Below are 6,749 nucleotides of genomic sequence, written 5' to 3'. Positions count from 1 at the left end.
GGGACTGTTGAAATTACTCTTTATGCTCTGCTTGGTAGTCCATCACCAGGTACTATGAGAGTGTGGGGAAGGATTAACAACCAGGAAATGATAATCTTGATTGATTCTGGTAGCACTCATAATTTCTTGGATGTGTCTATGTGGATGTCCTTGCAATTACCTTTATCTACTGCAGACTGTTTTGAGGTGAAGGTAGCTAATGGAGCTATGTTAAGAACAAAGGAAGCTTGTCATTAAGTTCCTTTGAAAATACAGGGCACTAATTTCTTGTTAGATTTGAATGTGTTGGTTTTGGGAGGCTGTGATGTAGTTTTGGGGAATCAATGGTTATACACTTTGGGCTTGATTCAATGATATTTCAAGAAGCTAACAATGGAGTTCATTCAGCAGGGGAAACCAGTTTTGCTTCAAGGATAAAGACCGTCTGGTCTGCTCTTCAAGATGCTGATGTTTTCTTCAAGCCTACCATCAAGAAAGGCCAACTGTTGCAGATCATCAACTGCAAAACCAGTTCAACAACATGCTGAGATTGACAACTTGCTGCAAGAATTCAGCAAGGTCTTTGCTCTACCCACTGATCTACCACCTTACAGAGGCCATGAACACCAGATTGTGTCAAAGGAGGGCACTCAACCCATTTGCAAAAGGCCTTACAGGTATCCATTTGATCAAAAGTCTTCCAGAGACCAGCTGCCTTGTTCTTTCAGTGGCTCTTTGTTTGACTAGTCTCAGGCTTGGAGGCTCACATCTAGTGAATCTCTCCCCTTATTCCTAAACTCTCTTCTCCTTTGTAATTAATTTTCTGTTTTGTTTTCTTTTTCTCTGTAATTTTTGGTTTGCTTTGTGCCTTTCTTGCATAAAGCAGCTTCTTGAATATACTTCTTTCTTACTTATCAAAACATTTTTTTTATCAAAAGTCTGAAATAGAAAAAATTGTGCATGATTTACTTGAGGCTGGTTCTATTAAAGTGAGTCACAGTCCATTTTCTTCTCTTGTCTTACTAGTGAGAAAAGCATATGATAGTTGGAGAATATGTGTTGAGTCTATAGATCTCTAAATCATGCTACTAATAAGGATAAATATCCTATTCTAATTGTGGACGAGTTGCTTGATGAATTGGGTGGTGCTACAATTTTCTCTGAGTTAGTTCTTAGATCTGGTTACCACCAAATTAAAATGGAAGATTCTGATATACCTAAGACCGCATTTAGAACCCATGAAGGGCACTATGAATTAAATTTCTAGTTATGCCCTTTGGATTAACTAATGCTCCATCTACTTTTCAATCATTGATGAATCACATTTTTGGTCTTCTTTGATGATATATTAGTCTTTAGCAAGACCTTAGAAGATCATGTGGAACATTTGAGGGCTGTTTTAACCATCTTACTTGCTAATCAATTATATGCAAAGCAAAGCAAGTGTGCCTTTGGTTGTGTAGAGGTGGAGTACTTAGGTCATATTATTTCAGGTCAAGGGGTCAAAATTGACCCTACGAAAACTAAAGCTATGTTACAATGGCCTAGTCCTAAGTCTGTGAAGGCATTGAGGGGTTTCTTGGGGTTAACTAAATATTATAGGAAGTTTATTCAGGGTTTTGGTGTCATAGCAGCCCCTTTGAATGCTTTATTGAAGAAGGAAGCATATCAGCGGACTTCACAAGCTAAATCTGCTTTTAATGCTCTCAAATTAGCTGTTTCAAGACCTCCAGCTCTAGCTTTGCCTGACTTTTCAAAACTGTTTGTGGTAGAATGTGATGCTTGTGGTGTGGGGCTAGGTGTTGTTCTTATGTAGGAAGGAAGGCCATTAGCTTTTCATAGTGAAGCCCTTAAGGGTAGATGTTTGCACCTCCCTACCTATGAGAAGGAGTTCTTGGCTGTGGTGAAGGCAGTAAAAAAATGGAGACCTTACTTGGTAGGGAAACCTTTTGTCATCAAAACTAACCACCAAAGTTTGAAGTTTCTTCTTGAACAAAGGGTGGGTACACCTGCTCAACAAAATTGGATTACGAAGCTCTGGGGATATTCTTTTGTGGTTGAGTATAAAAAGGGTAGGGACAATAAGGCTGCTGATGCTTTATCTCGAAGAATGGAAGGTGTTCTTAATTCCATGGTCTCAATTTCTGCTGACACTGATGAAGACAGTGACTTGGGGTATGCTAACCAGAATGTGGCCTTGTTTTTAATTTCTTTCCCTTGTCCTTCTTGGCTGAGCATTTTACAGGACAGTTATCTTAATGAGCAGGAATACCAGCACTTGCTTCTTTTACTAGCAATAATTCACCTGCAGGGTTCTCTTTGCATAATGGTATTATTTTGTACGAGTTCTCTTTCTCCTTTAAAACCTCTGGTTTTACAGCACATGCATAACTCACCCCTTGGGGGTCACTCGGGTTATCTGAAGACTCTACATAGAGTGAAACAAGATTTTTTTTGGAGAGGTATGAAATCAGATGCCAAGTCCCATATCAAATGTTGTGAGACATGTCAAAGAAAGGCAGACACATCAACCTGCTGGGTTATTACAGCCACTTCCCATTCCTGTCAAGCCTTTGGTTGACATTAGTATGGAATTTGTAGACGGCCTTCCTAAGTCCATGGGGTATGAGGTTGTTTTTGTAGTGATTGATAGGCTCACAAAGTATGTGCATTTCTTACCTCTATCCCATCCTTACACAGCTACTATGGTAGCTACTGCGTTCATGAAAGAAGTTTTTAGATTGCATGGCATGCCTACATCTATTGTAAGTGACTGGGATGCAGTTTTTACTCTTCCACCTGTTGATGCTGATGGGTTGTTCAATCCTGAACCTATTGCTATCCTTCAAACTCAATCTAAGTAGTTGAGGACTAGATCCATCACTGAGGTTCTGGTTTAGTGGCAGGGCCAACTTCCAGATGATGCTACTTGGGAGTCTTTGTTCTTCCTCCAGAATAAGTTCCCTCACCTTGTGGGCAAGGTCCTTTGAAGGGAGGGGTGATGTGTAGTGATTTGGAATATGTTGTTGGTGATGGTAGTGCAGAATTAGTTGTGCACAGCTGGTGTGCTGTAGTGGAATTGTGCCTTTGAATTGCTTTATGCAGCTGGAATTGTTATGTTTGCTTATGTAGTATGTTGTTCAAACTGAAGTTACAACTATTAGAATGTCTGGGAAGGTACTTGAAATCTTGCATAGACCTTGTGGACAAGGTCTTTCTTAAGGGGAAGGAAATGATAGGAGCTGAAGCTGCTGAAGTCAGTCATGCTGAGCGGGAGTTAGTTATGCTGAGCTGGAGTTATTCTGGTATGGTTGTTACAGGTAGTTAGTTAGTTGGTATAACTAATTGGCAGTTAGGCAGTAGCTTCAGTGTAATGGAATTGGCATTGTAAAGCCTATAAAGGGGATTATATGAATTGTAAAGAATCATTCAGAATGTTCCCTCTAAGAAGTAAGAACTACTCAACTTTCTCTCTATTTTTCTTGAATTGAATTGATTCTATCAGTGTCACAATTTCAACCTTCTCTTTGCGCTTAAATATCCTTGTTTACCTTGTTCAATTAAAAGTTGTTCATGTTTTATAGGTGAATTTGTATCCTTGTCATATTAATGACTCTGAGTTTGCAAATGCATTGGTCGACTCAATTCTAAGGATTCCAGTTTTCTGCAAATTGCTAGCCCTGAAGCCAATCAAAAAATTTCAGGAAAATACTGTTTCCAAGATGAATTCATCAAGCTTTGGGACCATTCTCTACAGCCCAAGTGACTTCCCAGGTGCAAGACCAGGTTACTGTTTTAGAACTTGAATTCATATGTTACATATGAAAGTACAGCTCAATGAAATGAGGCACTTGAATTTTTTTGACAACCAATTTTATCTCTAAAAAGAGACACTCAAGTGGACAGGGCATGTACGAATTAGACCACATTGATGGAAATTGCCAATGCAAAGTCAATACAATATGGCATAAGCATCCATTATATGAAAGATTAACAAAGCCATTAATATTTCCAATATACTGTCACAAAAACCAGCAATTACTACTTCAAACATTTTTAGTAGTCTAATTTGTGATTTAGATTTTATTATGAGAAAAGCCATGTCAATATGTATAACTTGATTACAAATTAACTAAGAAAGCAAAATAAGAATAAACTTATTACTTTTGTATCACAAGGTTTCAATTACCAGCTACCATAGTAGTAAGGGGTAGATGTTGTTCTTTTTCATGGTGGACTCAGAGCTAACCAGTTACCAACTATTTTTGCAACAGTAACTTTACAAAGAACCAGGTCAAGTAAGGGAGTTCCAATAATAGGAGCTAGTGCAGGGACAGGCATATCTGCAAAGTTTGAGGAGGCTGGTGGTGTTGATCTTAAGTGTTGTACAATTCAGGTCGCTTTCACATGGCCGGAAGGGGCTCCTTAGCTGGCTTGTTGCCTTTTGCTGATGCAAATGCTATAGTACTTGACATGGCCAATGAAGTGTTACCAGTAAGTTTCAACTGCTTGCTTGAATTAAAAGTTGTTCTTGAATTAAAAGTTGTTTACAAGAGAGATCCTTATTAGGAAGCTTTTTATTAAATCATCTGGAAACACTGTCCTAAACTTCTGCTAACTTTCACTTACGTTACTAAGCATTTATTCAAACTTAAGTTCAAAATTTTGGTCATAAAAGGCGTTGAGGGAACTAAGAGTCACCATGTTATATAAGAGGGACAGCGGATCATCACCAGTTTATGGCAATTTTAACCAACGTCTGACTCAAAAGAAACGTTTGAATCCTATGAATTAAGAACTTGAAATTTGTAGAATTTTTCAGATCATTATAGAAGAGTTGAACATCCTTCTTGTAACTTGTAATTTATACCAAAAGTTCAATCAATTGGATTCAGACCGTAGAGGTAATATGTTTTAATATAAGATCATTTGGTCGATTATCAACATTTTATTTGCCTAATAGATTTTTTTTTTTATATTTATTTTAACTCTTATTTCTGTTTCAGTTATCTTCTATGTCCACTCATATATATATATACACACACACACACACACACACACACACATACATACATATATATATATATATATATATATATACATACACACACAAACATACATACATACATACATATATATATATATATATATATATTTTGTATTTTGTATTTTGTATTTTGTATTTTATGGGATGACCAATATAACTTAAAATAATCATCAAAAGACCTGCTTGGTTATGTTTCTAAGTCAATTTCAGCTCCCCCTTTTGTAAAATTTGTTACTGACATGGAGCTTACAAGCATGTATAGGTGGTGAAGGAGGTACCAGTTCTTGCTGGAGTCTGTGCTACCAATCCTTTTCGCCGAATGGATTACTTCCTAAAGCTGGTGGAGTCTATTGGATTCTCTGGGGTGCAAAATTTTCCAACTGTTGGGCTCTTTGATGGTAATTTCAGACAAAATCTTGAAGAAACAGGAATGGGATATGGGTATGCCCTCACAGAAATTTTTACCCTCATTTATACCATTATGGTGTTTTTTGTGCCTATTAAAGCTATTATTTTTCTTGTTTTAATGATCAGCTTAGAAGTTGAGATGAATGAAAAAGCAAATAAATTGGGTCTCTTGACAACGTATGCTTTTAACCAAAATGAAGCTGCAGAGATGGCAAAGGCGGGGACTGATATCCTAGTGGCCCATATGGGACTCAACATCTGGCTCCATAGATGCACAAACATCTGTATCAATGGAGGAAAGTGTAGTTCGCGTTCAGGCTATAGCTGATGCTGCACATAGAATTAATCCTAATGTTATTGTGCTTTGTATTTAAAATCTAAGAAGTATTTGCTTCTTGTTATGAAGACTGTTGTGAAGTTTTGGTGTTTCCTTAATTCTGAATTTAGCTTCTTTATACACTGGCATGAAATGCTTTTAATTAGCCACTCCTTTGTCCTTTGTGTGTGTGATCGCACACTAGCATTAACATTTCTTCTGTGTCTTTGTTGAAGTAATCATTTACCTTCTCTATGGTAGAAATTAGTTTTGATTGGCTTGAAATTGGTTTCATTTGAAAGGAAATTAAATTCTTTACAACTTTTCCAGGAATAGAGATTTTTTTTTTTTTTTTTTTTCCAAACATCAAATTTCGAAACAAAATGTTGTATTAAACTGACCAAGAGATTTGAGTGTATGTTCTAAAATATACTTAATGGTACTTTGGTCTTGCTTTCTTAGGCAAATTCGTATCAAAAATCCAATACCAGAATTAGTAGGGCCATTATGAATATGGTAATTTTAGAAAGATTTCCTGTTATTAAAAATTCATACGTACTCCTAAAGGCTTGGTAATTGATTTATAAAAACATAAAAATTGTAGAGACTATCATCGAATATAAAATTTTAACCTTTAAAAATATCTCCAATTAATGGATCCAAATTTCTCCATATCATTCCTTGATTTTCTTCCCTTTCTGTAAGTCGCAATTTTTGAGTTTTTAACATCCCTGTAATTAAAAGTTTCCTTATTCAAATAATTATAGTAAATTACCTATTTGTTGGAAAAAAAAAAAAAGAAAAAGAAAAAAAAAAAAAGAAGCTACAAGAAGTTACAATGGGTGTGTTTGGAAACCGCCTATTTGCTGAAAACTTATTGCTGAAAATACTATAGCAAAATAATTTTTAAATGTATAAATAGTACTTTGAGACCAAAAGAGAGAGAGAGAAAACTGTGTTTTGCTGACTTTTGTGAGTCTATGGACAATACTCATGGAT

The 6,749-nt window shown here is 36.3% G+C and overlaps 1 pseudogene; it reads left to right on the top strand.

Annotated features, from left to right (window-relative positions):
- Window positions 1-323: 323 nt before the first annotated feature.
- Window positions 324-5,933, top strand: LOC142629129 (toMV susceptible protein tm-1(GCR26)-like; annotated as a pseudogene).
- Window positions 5,934-6,749: the final 816 nt, after the last annotated feature.

This window comes from Castanea sativa, chromosome 3, assembly GCF_040712315.1.
Source record: "Castanea sativa cultivar Marrone di Chiusa Pesio chromosome 3, ASM4071231v1".
Taxonomy (NCBI): Eukaryota; Viridiplantae; Streptophyta; class Magnoliopsida; order Fagales; family Fagaceae; genus Castanea; species Castanea sativa.
Note: the sequence above shows the minus strand (reverse complement) of the source record. Positions and strands in the feature narration are given on the sequence as shown.